General features: G+C 41.9%; 1 protein-coding gene across 1 annotated transcript in view; it reads left to right on the top strand.

Moving 5' to 3' along the window:
* Nucleotides 1-9,094: 9,094 nt before the first annotated feature.
* The window catches only part of Lov (BTB/POZ domain-containing jim lovell protein), an 85,530-nt gene continuing 76,040 nt past the window's right edge, over nucleotides 9,095-18,584 (top strand). The window contains exon 1 of the mRNA XM_077405093.1: nucleotides 9,095-9,224. The gene's annotated coding sequence lies outside the window, so the exon portion shown is untranslated. The remainder of the gene's footprint in view (nucleotides 9,225-18,584) is intronic.

The raw sequence follows: 18,584 nt of genomic DNA, 5'->3' as shown, positions 1-18,584 counted from the left end.
ATTTTTGCCTCTGAACAACTTATAAGGCAATAATAGGATATTAATAAGATTTTTAAATTAAATTTTTAAACACGTTGATTAACTATAGCATAGACGATTTCTTAAGTTCTCAAAAATTCCATCTTATACCAATCCACATGTTTGAAAAATTTGTTGTACAATAAATGAAACAATATTTGTCACTCACATATTTATAAATAAATTATATCATTTTTTTTTAAATTACCTCAAGCTTACAAGGTTTTATTTAATCTTCAAGAATGTTTAAAAATATATTTTTGTGAAATTAGATAGGTATATAAACTTAATTGTTTTTTGTTATACAAATGTTTTATATATAAAATATATAGATATTCTATAAAATAACAAAGTAAATTTATTTTTAATAATAAGTAAATTTTTTTATAAATTAATTTTTCAAAATTGATACTGCTACTCTGTTATTGTTAAGGCTATAGCTATCGAACTTCTTGCTATAAAATAATTATTGCGGTATCTACATTATTCCAGAAATTATAAACTTTTTTCCGGGAATACCCAGTGTACGACGTCTCCATGTCGTCTCGAGTCTGCGAGCAATCGCAGCCCTGTAGTTCTTTCTGTGTGTGAATGTGCCCCGATTAACCGGCCGACGGCCATCGGCCATCGGCCATCGGCCGTCGACGTTCGTTCGATCCGGTCGTCTGCAGTCCCGATATCCGAAGCAACCGTGTAACGCTTAGTCATGCTCGGCGTTCTCAGGCGAACGGCGTGGCCACCGGAGAAACATGCGGAACATACATATATGTATTATACTACACAGGTACCTGTATCAGGTACCTGTACAGGATATTTTAGAACTGTCTGCTTTAATTTCAATTCCAGGATTTTAACGTTAAAACTATCGATAATTACTTTCTATCATTTAAGTATACTGTACATATATTTAAAAAAGGGAACAGAGGGAAAAGTAAATTGATTAATTTAATTATTTACACATTATCATATTGCAAGAAAAATCTCAGAAAATGCATTGTTTTAAATTTGAGTAATTTTTATAAAATTATTTAAATTTATTGAGTATTATTATTATTTGTAACAAACAGAGTCATTTTGACTCTGTTTTGATGTTTGTAATGTTAAATCTCAGTACTACATTTGTTGCATACATTCACATTTGTTATTAAGCAAACTTAACGATTAAATTCTGATAGAGAGTAAAATCGGCTTGAACTTACGTGAACAGCACGGCATTGTTATCTAATTGCAGACTCTCCAGTTTGTACAAACTCTTTCATTTCTGAAAGCAATTGATTGCCTCAATGATTTTGTCGAAAGAAAATCACGGTAATCGAAGAATTTGTTATTGAAGTTAAGTCAGGGACTTTGGGACACCTTGTACCATGTATCTATGTATCTTTATATAAGAGCGCAGCGTGCAAACATGCGCGATCTGCCGATCGCGTATCGACGCGCGGACGTGCGCACTCGTGCAGACCGGTGTGCGGGACAGAAACTGAGAAATGAGAGTGGGGGTGGGAGAGAGAGATGGACACAAGAACGGCGGAGATATTCAGAAAATAGTCCGAGGGGTCAGGTGAGATGTTGCGCGGCGGGAGGACGACCGCAGCGGCGTGCCGGAAGCGAGCAGGTGGTAGTTCCGCTCCATCGAGCGCTGTTCCGCGCCATGGCCACTCGAGATCGGCTCGATGGACTTCGCTGGCGATTCTGTTCGGATTCGCATCGTAAGCGAGCTGCTCTCGACGTAGCTGCCTTTAATCCGGAGATTCTGGCCCCTGGATGCGTGATATCATTCTCCTGGAATATGACAGGGCAAATCATACAGTTGCCGGCCGTTTAACTCATGAGAGTACTCCGACCGTTACGCTGATTATGATAATCTTTCACGGCGTCGCGAGATTATTATTAATCGATAATCAATACCGCGTATAGTATCGTTAACATTGTAATTGTATTTCGTGTATATGTATAGTCAAAGCCCGAAACGCGGGCATTCCTAGGATTGACTAGTCAATCCTGGGGAACGACCAAGCGTCTTGGTCAAAGCCCGAAATAAGTTTTGCGTTTCGGCTTTTGACTAGTCAATTCTAAGAATAACTAATACGGCTGGTCAAAGTTAGAAACTAAGAAAAATCACTTCGGACTTTGACTAGTCAATCCTAGGTGTGGCTTAATTCGGACTTTGTGACTGTTAACAAATAAAATCAAGATTTTTTTTGTTAACAGTTAACATAACGTGTGTGTGTACCCTGCTTTAACGAAAATTATTAAACAGTTAAATCGTGCAGAATAACCAAACATCTCGATTCAAGCAGTTAGGTCTCACGCTGGGAGTTTCTTTAGTTTAATTATGCGTGGAAAGCACACACACACACACGCGCGCGCGGGAGGGTGCAAGGGGGGGCCTTCGCCCCCCCCTCCCCCGCACCCACCCGCCGGTAGGCAGCGTTGACCTCGCTTTACAACTTAAAGTACATGCTAAGTTGTAAAGCAAAATTATAAAGCACATGCATGGAGGGGTGCAATAAGGGGGCTTACATGCGTGAGCGCACGTGAACAGAAAGGCTTTTTTTCCCTGCATCCCCCCCCCATGCATGTACTTTATAATTTCGCTTTACAACGTAAATAAAAAGCTACATTATGTTAACTGTTAACAATAAGAACTTAATTTAGTAAAAAAAATCTTGATTTTATTTGTTAACAGTCACAAAGTCCGAATTAAGCCACACCTAGGATTGACTAGTCAAAGTCCGAAGTGATTTTTCTTAGTTTCTAACTTTGACCAGCCGTATTAGTTATTCCTAGGATTGACTAGTCAAAAGCCGAAACGCAAAACTTAATTCGGGCTTTGACCAAGACGCTTGATCGTTCCCCAGGATTGACTAGTCAATCCTAGGAATGCCCGCGTTTCGGGCTTTGACTATAACATATACGTTATACATCATATCGTGTAACAATGCCTAAGCACATTGTTGCCTCAAGCACTTGGTTCGTAAATCGATTAAAATGAGGTATAAGGCATTCGCGTATTATTAACTCGAGCGAGCGATAAATAGTCTCGTGGCGCGCCGCGAAGATTTCTATAGTCACCTCATGACCCACCACCGGCCCGCCGGGTCTTTCTCGCAATCGATAGCGGACTGTAATTTAATTACTTTTTAATGGAAGGCAACGTACTCTGCAATCGGTAGCGAGAACAGCGCCAGGGTCGTACATAATTTTTAAATTTCAGCAAAGTTAAATTGGGGCCAAATAATTGAAATTCTACTCACAATCGCTCCTTATTCTAGCGCACAATATCAAGGGGAAGGAAATTCGAGGCGCACCGGGAACGAAGCGCGAGTAGCAGCGAGACTGGTAACGAATGTAAAGCATAAAAAAAAAAAAAAAACCCGCGCGCCTACACACTCGTGCGACGACACGGCGCGAGTAAACTTCAGTAAACAGGAATGTCGTTGAAAAATGAAACGCAATAGATATAAATATATTCTTAATTGTAAGACGCTGCAGATTCGTCGGAATTGCAAAATGTAACAAGCCGTTATTAAAACGTGATACTCTATACGTGGGCTTATCCCGTTCTTGTCGAGCTTCCAATCAAGATGTATAAAAGATAAACAACATTGCCAATAAATTTTGCGACCATCCTTTTCTTAAGTTTCTCGATTATTATTGAATTATTTTATCAACGTGTGTGTGATCGCGCGCGCGCGCGCGCGCGCGCGCACACACACACACACACACACACACACACATGCATCTACGTAAAGGACGGCAGGAAGAACGAAGTACGCCGCGTGTCACCGCGAGGCGAGATACGCGAACGGTTCGGTAAATCGCTCCGAGGGTCGAACGAAGGCTGCCGCCGCGGCCGACGCCGAAAGCGCGTCCTTTCGCAACGAGGAGGCGTCGCGCGGTGGAATCTCGCGGGAGCACGTAACCGCGGTAAACGATCGAGACGCGTCAACGAAGATTCCCACAGTCACCCCGTGACCCGCGAGTCTTCCAGTTCGCGCAATCGCTACCCTCCCCCTACCCACCCCGCCCTCTCCTGTCCCGCACCTCCATCGTTCCCCGTTGGCCCGTAATTGACCCGCTCCGCTAATTTCCAAATGCTGCGCCGTTATTACGGACACGACGTTACCAGACGACGGAGGACAGGGGACGGACGAGCACGAGAACGCGCGCGGCTGGCATTACGGAGGGTACCCCGGCGCCCGCGCGCCGACGGGGGGAGTGTATATCGCAAACGAGTGATTTGCATCAAATTGATCCGTTAAGTCAACAAGACCAGTTATACGCGCGCGCGCTCGCTCGCGCTCGCGGTGTATTCCTCCCGCTGTCTCAGCGCGCGCGCGCGCGCGGTCCGACGTTGACTCGTTGCGCAACCGGGACTGACCCCCAATGGAACGATTTGCTCCGCAACCGATCCTTTCTACCACGAAACTGCGAAAGATGATTGATGTGGGAGCGGTCTCCCGCGATCTATTTCGTTTCTTGTGTCGATTCGCGAACGAGCGAGCGAGGCGAACTAATCGTGCCCCGGCGAATGTGGGACCGGCCCGCGTCAAGCGGATTGTTGTACGCCAGTTCTGAATCACGGTAAAATGCCGCGCGAACCTTAACAATCGATAATTAAACGATCGAGAGACGATCCTTTTGTGCTGCCTCCTCCGCGCTGACTGAAACCGGGGATAAGTAATTTCGACGAGCGCGAATCTCGGTGCTGCAAAATCGTCCTCGTGCCTGTTCGACGAAAAAGAATACGACGATTGGCGCGAAGTATCTTTTTCTTTAACCGTTCTCTGTACACGGTATCGCGAATGGGACTCACCCAAATTATACCGGTAATTTCAATCCTTCGCGAGGAGAAAGGTCGATCGCTGTTTCTCGTTTGCGCGCGCGATCGACGGTACACGACCGCGTAATTTTTCTCCCTCGGGATAACATCGGGGGACGAGAGGCGGTCGCGCGCGGGGCCCGAGCTAATTATGCGTAAAGGAAAACGAAAGAATATATGCGCGGTTACGCGGTGCGCTATAAATATAAATCACGAGTGGAGCTCGCGGATTTGCCGCCAGATACCTGCCGGTCGCTCGTACGTACGCAACCGAGCAGAAGGTATCTGCCGTTCGCTTTATGGATGAACGATTATGTATGTAGAATGAATAAATCACGAGTACCACCGCCGGATAGCGTACCTACCACGTTTACGCATACCGCGCACCTCTCTCGCGCGCGCGCGCGCGGAAGAGGAAGAAGTGGCGAGAGCGTTCCAGAGAGCCCACCGTCATTTCGCGCCGTGGCATACGCAGTATACGCACGAGGGTGGAAAATACGGTGATCCGGCCTGAAAAAAATGTTCCAGGAATCCTTTTGGTGGCGCGGAACGTGCTACGAAGAATTTATCCTTCCCCTCACTCTCCCATGCCCGTCCGCGTTCTCCTCTTTCGCGCTGTGCGAGGAAACCCCGCGCCGCCGCAGGATGTCGTAAAATCCGATGGCTCCTTTATTTCCTGCATCGATCATACTTGTCCTGGATTATCCGACTCTATCACGCGCACCTTCGCCGCGGTTCGGACTGCGCGAATATATGTATGTATATTATACGTGTGTATTTGCTCCTCTCATACATATATCTCTTGTAATTACTATTCCAGCCGCGGTATATCGGGCGAGCACTGCGGAGTCCCTGGGCGAAGTTCGCCCAGGACGGTCGTGAAAAATAGAAAAAAGTATTAGTATCTTCGTGCACGAACTCTACGTGAACTCGCGTGCTTCCGCTTACGAACCGGGCGAAATTTCTCATTATCCAGTCTGCTCTCCGCCGATGGAATCGAAATTTCAGGAGAAAATGAAACACAAGAATATAATCACGGTTTTTAGTAATTATTGAGGTAGCCGCGCTGGCAAATGTCCGATTAAAGGATATTATCGGATAGCTCCATCTCGTTGCCCAGATAATAAATATTTCTGTCACTTTTTTTTTCAAAAGCACCCCTTTGCGATCATTATTCCAGGTATATTTATATCCCTGAGCGCAAGTCACTAATATATTCTTCATATCACTTTTAATTTATGTATTAATTTGTATTCCTTCCGCATGCGATCTTGTTCATTTGTCTTACTCGCTTGTAGAATTTTTTCGTACTTTCCTTAATCGACGTGCTACGTAATTGTTTTACGCTTTTAATATGTTTCAACATTTCTCTCTCTCTCTCGTCGACGTTAGAAAAACGATACTTATCAAATATGATTAGCAAAATGACAAATATACTCGTAAGAAAAATATAATAGCTTGAGAAAGAGTCTCGAGCGTTTGCTCGCAAAAAAGGTTGTAACAAGACATATTGCTTTACTACGGTTTCCGCGGCCCGACGAGCATTCATCTCGTGCATATTTTATAATTACAACTGCGCGATGTCTACTAACTTTGGCAGTTCTCCAAGCCGCGGTAAAAAGCATAAAAGAACATCATTCAGTATCTTTGTGCGCGAATGTCGCCGTCACGATGTATACTCACGTTTGTGAACTTTACGAAGGGTCTGCTATTATCCGGTCGGTTCTACTCGGCGAAGAAATTAAGTCTCGAACGAAGCAAGCCAGCGCAATGAAGTCGTGTGTCTTTAATGATATGCACCTCGTTGTGGAAGACTTGGTCCTTGTAAAATGGCTGTGCTATTGTCTGTTAAAGAAGTGACCGGGTCTCACGAATATTTACTCTGCACTCGCCTCATAATTACGACTTCATTGCACCAGTCGCGTTGCCCAATGGACCGGCTTTAACGATCGCGAACATTCCGCGGGTAACGGCCGCATATCGCGCATCGCAATAAAAGCGGAGATACGGTAAAATTTCTGCTGCAGTGACGGAACTAATCTGTCGCTACGAAAACCGATTTAAATTTATTCTTATACTTATTGTGTTCTAAGGGAAAACAAAAATTTTAAAATAGCAGAAAAATCAATTTTTAAGTTTTAATGATTTTTAATAGAACAATTTTTTAGAAGTATTTTGTTGTTTTGTTGGACTAAAAAATAAATTGTGATTTTTTTCTTAGCTGAAAAAGAGTGCGTGATTAAATATTTTGCAATTTACTCCGCGCTTTTCGTATAAACCCAAAATCTACAATATCTGCGTCATATACTAAGAATAACAATAACAACAGTAATGCAAACAACAACAACAACAACAACAATAATGCTATTGAAGTGCAAGATATGCAAGATGTTGCACAAATGTATGTAGAGATGAGCAATATCTCAAGAGATAAGGCATCAGCAATGATTACTTACATGCCTAGACCCTTAATATAATTAATGTAACTAAAAATATTAATTAATAAAGCATATGTATATAAATAATAGATAGTACAAAATAATAAATAATAATAAAAATAATAAAGCATATGTGCAAATACAAAACTCCGCATAAATAGTAAAAATAAAATCATAGACATTAATATTCTGTATGCATTGTTATACATATCAATATATAGGAGACGTAAAGAATCGTGGAGTAAATGATAATTATATAATCGGCAATTAAAGAAAATATATTAACAAATATCAAGCAAATATCAATAAAGCTTATAGAATAGAGAGAGAATGCTTTAAGAATATAGAAAAAATGAAAGTAAAATGAATACCATATACCTATTGAATTAGAAATGATAAGCGTTATAGCGAGAAGTAGCTGACTTGAAAGAAACAAAAAGAGGAAGAGAAACGAACATCAGTAGGTAATGAATTAAAATATTTTGCAGCGGAATAGAAAAACAGTCTGAAATTTAATTGTGCAGTAAACAAAATAGAACAGTAAGAATTGAAAGTAGGTATTGATTGCAAGTATAGGCCTCTTTTAGTTATTGTTAAAGTAACTGTCCTACAAAAAATATTTTCGTCCAAATTTTCAAGATATACTTAAATCACTTTGTTTAATAAAATGCTGCAAGTATATAATGTTTGTAGATATTATATATTTTAGTAGAAGAACTATTATTATATACGAAACATTAATGAGAGATTGTCTCGATTTTTATAACAATATAAATATGTCAAACCCGATAATACCGCACTTCATATACATATTTTTTGAATAGCATCTGTTTCATAATCATTACGACTGTTATTAGACGGGAAGAGAAACGAAGAGAAGTTTGGCCGCGCGCTGAATATAATACAAAAAAAAAAGAAAATAAAAAGTGCGCGCGTAATATGGCTATTTTTAAACATCGCTGTTACTGACTTTTTAACTTCGCGAGTTGTTACTAGTCAGCGTACCAAGACGGAGAAATTAAGACGCGGAAGAACCGAGTGGCTAAATGAAACCGTGTGTCTTTAACGATATGCTCTTTTCCAGAAGGAAGGTCGCGGACTTCCATCTGCATAAGGAGCGTATTGCGCCATGTGCTGTCCCGTATTATACACTCGCTCGAGGAGTATTCCTGTTTTTAAAGCTCTTCGCGCCGTCGCTTTTTAATTACTTTCATAAATTACGATTCTTCGGAGTCTTGACGTTACGCGCGTCGCAACTCCATCGCGCTTCACGAACTACGAACGTAGCATCTTTGCATCAACCGATAGAGCGCAAATAAGAAGTATGGAAATGATAAGCAGTGTTTAGTAAGTTTATATAGTATGTATCCGGGCACTCATTTATTTTCGAGAAAGTGTTATAAAAATTCGAAATCGAATATTGAAATGTAATCGCATGTCTGATACATGTCTGATGTATGAAAACCATGGAAAGTATTAGTATAAAGAAAACATATAGAAAATGTATAATAATAATAGTGCAGAGACTTTTTAGTATAAGATGAGCTTAAAAAACTAATAATAAACAAGTTTCTTGGTATAAATATCTATTAAACGAATATATAAACCACTTCTAAATTAATATAACTAGAATTTGTGCATCAATCTACATTTTTGCATTTATTTCTTTTTTCAATTCTAAGACAAGATTCTACTTATTTGTACAACAAAAGCCGAAAATATGTAGAATCAAAGTGTGCTATCTGCGTATTACAGTTGCTATTATAGTGGGCGGTAATAAAAACTCATGGTGAATATGTTTCAGACTGTACGGCGTTGCTTTTTAACTTCGGGGAAAGCTTTTCGTTACAACGATGAAACGGAATAGAGCTAGCAGGATTTCCGCCGGAAAAAAGCTGCCATCGAAATAAAACCACACGTTTGCTGTATCATCGTCATTATCTGAGGTTAGATATATTTTATTTAATTTTATTGCGTGCTTTTCCCCAGAATATTAAAATGCAGAAACTAATAACATTGCGTCTGCATTTTTGAATTCTAATAACTACGATGAAATGAAATAGGATGCGCATAATCATTAAAAATCAATTATTTTAATATGTTTATTATAAGCCTATTTGTCAAATTTATTAATTAGAGAGATTTTTCTTAACTAAAAAAACAAAACTATTTAGTTTTTGCCAGATCTGATCGGTAATCGATTGAAATCAATTGCTTTTGAATTAAATTATGAGTAATTATTAATGCAATTTAAAATATTCAATTGGTTACAATCTTTCTTCGATAATTTCAAAAACAAATTTTAAAAAATCTTACAAAAGTTACGAAAGCAAAGCGTTTCAAGGTAATGTTTATCAATTCTCAGGCAACTGCCTATGCAGGTATGCTTAACTTTGAAAAGATTCCGAGTATTCTTCGTCATTTTCCTTTCGCGTTGTTTTCTCTCAATACGTAGAATAAGAGGAAAAGGCAGTGAGGAAAAGTAATATACAAATACCAAAATGAAGCCGCGTGTCCTTAATGATACGCCACCAAAAGTCGCGAATTTCCGGCCATAAGAGAGACGTATCACGCACTGTCTGCATTATAGTCACACGACCGCAAGAATATTTATTAATTCTCATTGCGTAGAGAATAGAGATAACGTCGGTACGGTCGGACGACGTTTTCACAAAATGAAAGAGGAAGTGAAAAAAAGAAAGAAAGAAAGAAAGAGAGGTGGGTGAGGATGATGTGGAAGTAGAGAATGTAGAGAGAAGATAAAGAGAGGCAAGTCGAGCGGGAAAACAGAGAAAGTCTAAGAAGAAGGAAAGAGCTGATGGAGAGATAGAGAGAACGAGACGGAGATCGCCCGAGTTCTCTTCGTGAAGACACAGTGACTACCAATTCCCTCATACCCAAGAAAAGGGTATTTAAACGTCAAAGTGCTGACGTCATGACGGTGTGGGTACTGGACAAAGAAGAAAAGACATCGATGAGAAGAAAACGAAGAAGAAGAGACGAAGGAAGAAGAGAAAGTGGACGCGGTTCGAGAGTTTGTAACGGGCGACGAAGAGATAGAAAAAGAGAAGGAGAGAGAGAGAGAGAGAGAGAGAGAGAGAGAGAGAGAGAGAGAGAGAGAGAGAGAGAGAGAGAGAGAGAGAGAGAGAGAGAGAGAAAGAGAGAGGTAGCTCAAGGAACGGTAGGGGGATGCTTTAAGACGCTCAATATAAATACTAGAGGGGGTTGAGAAAAAGGGTTGCTTCCCTTCGGGCCGACGACGCCGGCCGGAGCGTGTACGGTCTTCGGAATGGTGAGGAGGTAAGAGAGGTACAGCGTACAGCGATGAGGGAGAAAAGCGGGCGCGCGAGAAAACGAGAAGACGAAAGTCCATCGGTGGGAGGTGGAAGGAAAAGCGCGGCGGAAGAAAGACGGGGAGGACGGAGGAAAGTTACACGGTGGAAAGGTGGTAGATCGAGGAGGGTCGAGGGCGGGTAGCGGCGTCGAAGGGCTGCCGGGGTGGCGGCACTGGGGAGGAGCGAGGGGGAAAGAGGGAGAGTGGTAAGACGCAAGGGGGACGGGGGGCAAGGGCCTACGGGGCTGGAAAACTCACCCCTTTTCTTGCTTACCCTCGCTCGCTGTTTAATTGCATCTTACTTTCGAATTTTCCGCGTAGAGCTATCGATCGAGACACGCGAAAGGGGGTTCGTTTGCGTCTTATCTCGACGGCCCTCGTCGTCTACTCTCCGCTCTTTATCCCCCGTCTCTTCACCCGCTCCTCTTCTTCTCGCTTTTTCTCTTCGTTTCTCTTTTGGTCGGCCTCCTTGCACGACTCTGTCCTTTCCTTCTCTTTCTCTCTTTCTCCGAAGCGCGCGTTTGCTTTCTCTCTCTCCGCTATCTCTACCCCCTTCGTCCTCGACTACCTCATCCACCTCACCCACATCAACCCCATTCGCCAAGAGAGTGAGAGCGTGAGAGAGCACCCCGTGCTCCGGCCGGGCGCCCACCCCTCGGCGGACTATTTAAAACTACACACAGCCAATGCGTAAGACGACGGACTGGCTCGACTCAGGGCCGACGAGCTCGTCGCGAATTTCTTTGCAGATTTCTACATTACAGTACACACGTTAGCATGATACATAGACTCGTAAAGTCATCAGCATGACACTAATTCTTAATTCTGTAAATATCTATTTCTTAATAATAACTTTCATCCTACGGTACGATAAACTACAATTAAGAAAATGATATAGAGAAAGAAAGTATGGAAAAGATGTGTACTAATTATGCTCAACCTTTACTTATATCTAATTTTTTATTCTGTACATTACTTTATTCTAGAAAGAATATTTCAAATTTAAACGCGTGACTTTTTTATGATTTTTATGCTCGTTACGTACACGAGCTTAAGTGTGTTACTTATTTTTCGTGATAAACTCCCGTGTTATACGATCAATTTGGGAATCAGAGACGCGAATCAGGACATCGGCTGCAACGATGATTTTATTACACACTTAATTAATTTTATTAAAAATTCAGCTTAATTTTATTTAAGACCCGCTATAATATTTACCGGTGACGAAGTAACGAACTTAATTGTATTAATCATCAAGAAAATTTTGTACTATCTTGGACCGAATGCAAATTATGGTATCGTTCAACGACGTGGATAGCCGATGAATTATTAATTCGATGTAGAATCTACATTTACGAAAATTACGCAGAAACACATCACGATTAAATTCTTTTCTTTTCTTTTTTCGCAAAACGACTTCGACACCTTTCCCAGTCATTAACGAACATAATCACCGTGCATACGAGCGTTCGTTTGTCGTCACGCTCGCGAGCTCGACTAATTATACTCTTCGTAAAAAGATCGCGATCGACAAATGTTATCTTTCTCCTTCTTTCTCTCTCTTTATCTCTCTCTCTCTCTCTCTCTCTCTCTCTCTCTCTCTCTCTCTCTCTCTCTGTTTGTTTGTCTTACAGCCTGTAGAGACTGTAACTTCATTGTACGACGGGAAAAAGAATCGGAAAGACCCAAGACGCGAAACACACCGCGCGATAACGCGAGGGAGAGATTCGCATCCGAGAAATCGTCTTGGAGAACGAGCCCGGGGTTTAACGAGCGGCAAAGGCGCCCGATGTTATTTTCGCCCCTTAGATTTTTAATCAATCCGTCACTGGTAGGGTAGAGACGGGGGTGGTTTCTTCCTTAGTTCCCTTCCTCGCTTCGTATTTAAAACCTCGGGGCTGATGAACGCTCCTCATGCCAAGCAGCCTGCCGTCCCCCTCAAACCCTCTCGATCCACCGCCCGCCCCATTTCTGCCTTCAGCCGACCCTCTTCCCTACACCACCCCCCCCCGCGTTTCTACCAGGGATTTCCATCCCCCGGAAACTCACGCACGCATACGTATAGACACCAACACAGAGACACAAAAAAGAGAAAGAAAAAGAGAAAGAAAAAGAAAAAGAAAGAAAGAAAGAGAGAGAGAGAAGGCATTCCTCGATCCACTTGAAGAGTAAGGAACAGGATGGAAATAAGGGAAGGCGATTTCGTAAGAATGTAACGCATCACGTGCAGGTTTGTCCTGTGCCATTACCTTTTCCGCGTTGCATTATGGGTCGGGTAGAATGGCGTGTTACGGACACTTAAACCTATCACACAATACAAAGGTACAGGCAATAGGAACACCGAACAGGGAATAAAACAGGCAACAGATACAACCACATTTCAACTTACCGAAAAACTGTGTATTAACGCAATGGAATGTGAAATAAGCAATAGGAACAGATTTTCCGACGCGTTGGATTTCTATTCTCCATTGTCTGTATCTGAATTTAACAATCACGCAGTAATTCAGTTTTATTATATGTAAGCTGAAATGGGGTTATTTCTGTTACCTGGCTTATTCCATGTTCCTATTGCCTGTACCTTTGTATTGTGTGATAGCCCTTACGGCGTGGTACACGTGAGCGTTACGTGAGCGTCGGGAGAGGGTGGCAAGAAAGGGGGAGGTAGCAGGGGTGATACACGTGTCTTGTGCTAGAAGTTATATTTTGTTTTAACACGTGGATTTTGACGGCTCGTTTTGACGCGCAATCTGCATGCACGATAACTAAAGTATAAATTGCGCGTCAAAAAAGCTGTTAAAAACATACATGTGTATACATATATTTATTTTACTTATTTATTCAAATTTATTATCCAGCACACTATATATGGTCAAAATATATAAAACAATCCGTTAGGTATTAATCAATCTTTACCTTTACAGGAATGCAACTTTAATTATCGATACGCTTAATATTATTATAATTCGTGAAAGTATATGTCATTAACAGAACAACACTCCATGTACATTAATTCTAGAATAAAAAGAGAGAGAGAGAGAGAGAGAGAGAGAGAGATTGCCCCCCACTCAGAAAAACGTTCGCCTTGTTCGCTTTCGACCCTCTATAACGATAATTTGCTTCTCGAATAATTTCTCATTCACTCATGTAACGAATCGCACACCTGTCCTGCACATTCATTTACGTAACGTAATTGTAATTAGTTATTAGTCGCGCCCGAAAATTTCTCAAAGGTGATCATCGCGTTTCACGTACGGTCGCCGACGTGGAGTATCGATAAAAATCAGGAACGCGTTATCGAAGCGATCTTGTGTTGCGTGCGTGGTATATACACGATGGGGGTTGGCATAGATTTTTAACTCGTACAATGGGCACACGCGAACGCGACCGCTGGCGTTTGCCCGATGTCTCACGTGTAATTTCATCCCTCTTTCGCTTACGCGCGCGAATCCCACGTAGATTTCGCGACCGACGTTACCTATACACCCAACGTACATATGTACACTGTTAACCTCGCCGCCGACTTCGATTTCCTAACAAAGCACTTCGCGCGTCTGACTGAAACTTCCTCGTCCTCAGAAAAGTGCGGAGGGATTGCGATAAAGTTGATTCGTTTCGTTGTATATTTGAAGCGCCGAGAACGGTCGTCTAAGGCTATGAAAGAAACGAAAGAGGTGAGAGATCTTAAAAATCCAAGGAAACAATTTGTTAATTATTTTTACGGTAGAGTAGCAAAAATCATATAAATGGCAACGTTACTTTACATAATTTCTTTCTCTAATGAAATTTGTTTTTGTGTTACACTTTACAATTATTGATGAGAACTTTGACTAATATTTTGCAAACTTTTCTATTACATTAAAGAACACTATTATTGCAACAAAAATATCAAATAAGAGATATGTTACGATTAAAGATTGTTGAGCAATTAATATCATGATTATGTGTAACTTTGATTATTTTTAATGACAATCATGCCCCTTTTGTGAAAGTAAAACGAGTGAGAGTAATCGCGCATTGAAACGTAAAGACGAATTTCCGACTTACAAGAGCATGCGTATCGCTCATAAGCGAGATTCCAGGATTTCCTTGATACAGACAATAAAGCCGAAGAGATGTGAATTGCTGATGCATGACACAGACCGCAGTCCACATCCGGCATCATCGACCGGCCACGGTAGATGTCTTACCCTTCATCTCCGTTCATCTGCCCGCCTCCCGATCATTACATCAACGAAACTGCACTGTCCTCTTTCTTTTTCCTCTGGCCTTTGTTTAACTCCATCTCTTGAATTGATATATATATATATATATATATATATATATATATATATAATATTTTTAACATATTTTTTATAACAGATGTTAATTAATAGTTTTTTTTTTTTCATAAAATGTAAATGTAAATACATAATACATAATTCTAATAAGTACTTTTAATATTTGGCATTCTTATAAGGAATTGCATAAACGTGATGACAAATCGCTACGATATTCGCTGGCAGTTTCGTTTTACGTGAGATTATTGCGACAGATTTGCTACAAACATAAGAGCGTATTAGGTCGCGGTACGGTGGGAAGAAGGAGAGGAAAGGAGAAAATAGGTGCAGTTTATGGGCGTTCGACGAACGACAAGCTCGAGTAGCGACGGCGCTCGTGTAATTCGTTGCCCACAAGACGCAAAGAAAAGTGTCACGACGAGAAAGTTGCCTTTTCCTAAAAACACTTGAAAACTCCGGATACCGGCGCGGGCCGAAGGGTACACTTTAAGTCCTCGTACGAAGTTCGAGAAGCCGTCCGGGCAAATAGTAAATAACAAATAAAATCAACGGGAAGGAACGTCGGTCCGCGGGAATCAGAAGCGGAAAACATCACTGTCTGCTTTTTTGCGGTCTCACACGTCGAAAACCACGTAACGCCGCGCAAATAAGGATCGAACGACGAGACGAGAGAGAGAGAGAGAGAGAGAGAGAGAGAGAGAGAGAGAGAGAGAGAGAGAGAGAGAGAGAGAGAGAGAGAGAGAGAGAGAGAGAGAGAGAGAGAGAGAGAGAGAGAGAGAGAGAGAGAGAGTGGTGCGGGAGAGGCGTGCACGCGCAAGGCGTAGCGAAGTTAGAACCGAGTTAGATCCTCAACATCGAGTAGAGCATACTCTTGCGGGATAATCATAAACGCGATGAAGGAAAGAAAGAAGGAGCGGAGATTTATATGTCATACTCGAGTGGTTAGTTGTAGCCGAACGCTCGGCGCGCTTTACCGCGCTCTACTGGGCACTACCGGGCTGGCACTTCCCCGGAACAAGAAGGGTCTCCAGTTAAATCTAAAGGCGAGTAGAGTAACGTTGCTCCTAACGGCAGCAGAAAGTCGCCGCCGCCCGCCTATACGTTAACGTTTATCGTAATATTATTCTTGATTTCCATGCACGCGTTGAGATGCGTTAATGCGAATATCCCGTCAGTCAAATCCTTGCTTTTGTTGACTGTTACGCGTTATACCGCACATTAACGCGCGTATGGAAAACCGAATACATCGTATGAAGATAGACTGTTGCACTGATATAATTTCCTAGAAATAATGTAAATTTGAACCAAATAAATATGTAGGGCGATTTGTAATTATGTCCAATATAAAGCAGAATATTCGTACTATTTGTAAAGAAGAAAAAAGATATTAATATGGCGTTACAATCAATCGGTATTCTTGATGTAATCTTTGGATTCACAGGACAAGTAAACTTATTCTTCTCAAATATCTATCTATAGACAGACTGATTTAGATTTGGTCTCCTCTTTACACTCCGCGGTAGACGTACGCAGAATTAGATCGCGAAAATACGGAAGCGTAAAATACGCATATTAAATAAAGTCGCAAAACGGTCCTGCCTGAAGGAGCGAATTGCGCTGGAACCGGGCGACAAGCGTATTTCCGTATCAGCAAATCGAATAACGCGCGCCACCGCAGCGGTGTGGATAAGATAAGGCGAAAATATCGATTAGGAATAAGACTTAACTTGATAAGCTCTATACAATAATTTCTCGATGAATACTTAACGAAGTGGCTCGGCATTCCGCGCTATTTTCCTATCCTCGACAGCTCAAAATTCGAAACTATTCGAGTATCCAGTTCTTTCTCCGCATCTGATCCATTGCGCTATGCCTGCATTCATTAAATAGCTTTTCGACCCCCGGTATGGGTCATAATGCACTAATGTTAGTCACGGTTAGATCATGTTTGTTGCAATCGCAGTTGAGATAACGGGATGGTAGGAAATACCTTGATGACATTTTAGAAACGTATGCACATGATGCCAAATAATTATCTTAGAAATGTTTGTTAAGACGAGACAGTGAGAGTAAAAAAAGAATGATATTTTTATTTCAGAAGCCTCTTTAAATCTCTATTAATTGATACAAACTAATTTCAAATTTAAATAAAAACGTGAAAGGATAAGTGAGAAGTAACAGCTATTTGGATCTAATATTTGCGAGTAAGAAACTAGTTGTTTATGAAATTTATAAACAATGAACAATTATAACATGCTCACATTTTGACAAAAGATATTGACAGAGGTATATAATACAAATTGATAAGTAAGGTATTGTAAAAAATGTAAAAATCCGATGTAAGCAAAGGGGCGAGGAAACGAGAAGCGTCCTGCTGGAGGCTTAGTCTAAATCTAAAAAGAGAGAGAGAGAGAGAGAGAGAGAGAGAGAGAGAGAGAGAGAGAGAGAGAGAGAGAGAGAGAGAGAGAGAGAGAGAGAGAGAGAGAGAGAGAGAGAGAGGTACCTTCGCACCACCTTCCCGCGAGAGGATCCATCGTCGCCTCATTTGCACCATGTATCGGCGGCCGCATATCTCCAACGCCCTATGTATAATAACCATGTACAACGCCGAGCGCCGTAATCATCTCCTCGGCGACTGCTATTAGCGGACAGCCCGGCGCTATAGAGCGAGATCGCGCAAAACAATACGGCGGGCCGGGATTTCGACAATGCGGATCTACGGATCCCCGCGAATTCGGAAGCGTTGACCTGGGGGCCCTGCCGAGCCTGGCAGCTTTCCGGGTGATCACCCGGTATGGACACACTTACGAGCATCCACACTCGCTTCCCGGGGCGAGAGGCGAGTTCGTATGAGAATACACCACAATACATTCGAGAGTGTGGTGAGTACGCGAACGGGTAGAGAAGCGAGCGGAGAAGGAAGAGAGTGTCGGAGGGAGAGATAGAGGGTAAGAAGGAGAGAGAGAGAGAGAGAGAGAGAGAGGGAGAGAAAGAGAGAGAGAGAGAAAGGGAGAGAAAGGGGTGTGCGCGATGGGATGGATGCTGCACAGTACGCGGACGGTCTTAGCGGTATCTTGGCTCCCTCGCTGTCCTGGGGGCGAGCGGCTAAATACCTCAGGATTGTTACTATTGCCACCCCTTTGCGCCCTCCTCCTCTTCCTTCGCCAGACCAGCAGCCACCCACTCCGGCTCCTTTTGATAGGGTGGAATGGGTTAATGCTATTGATTCACGTGCACAAGGTGCTTGGGCAGAGGCAGCAGCGACGACCGCCGCTGTTTGACAGTAACGGATCTCCCTCCCCTTTACGAGGGATACCTACACGGATGCGGCTATCGACTCTGTCGTGCTTTCTTTCCGGATTGGCGCGAAAAAAAAGCTCGATTCGGAACCATCACGCGAAACGCTTCATAGAGATAAATGTAGAATCTCGATCTTGTGATATTGTCTTAAACGATATTAAATTATAATAATAACTTTTTAAAGAGAAGATTAAGCGAGATTTATATAGCTTCAAAATCTTTTTGCCATAGTTCCGAAATGACAAATTAATATTTAACTGAAAACGCCATATATTCGCAAAACATAACTTTTTATGATTTAAACAAATTTCGAAATAAATTAAACTAACTATATTACAATTACAAATAATTACTAAATATGTTGTTTACAATCTTAGAATTTACACAAGAGT

Source organism: Temnothorax americanus, unplaced genomic scaffold (assembly GCF_048541705.1).
Source record: "Temnothorax americanus isolate GAGA-0224 unplaced genomic scaffold, ASM4854170v1 Scaffold2, whole genome shotgun sequence".
Lineage (NCBI taxonomy): Eukaryota > Metazoa > Arthropoda > Insecta > Hymenoptera > Formicidae > Temnothorax > Temnothorax americanus.
This window is presented reverse-complemented; position numbering and strand designations above follow the sequence as displayed.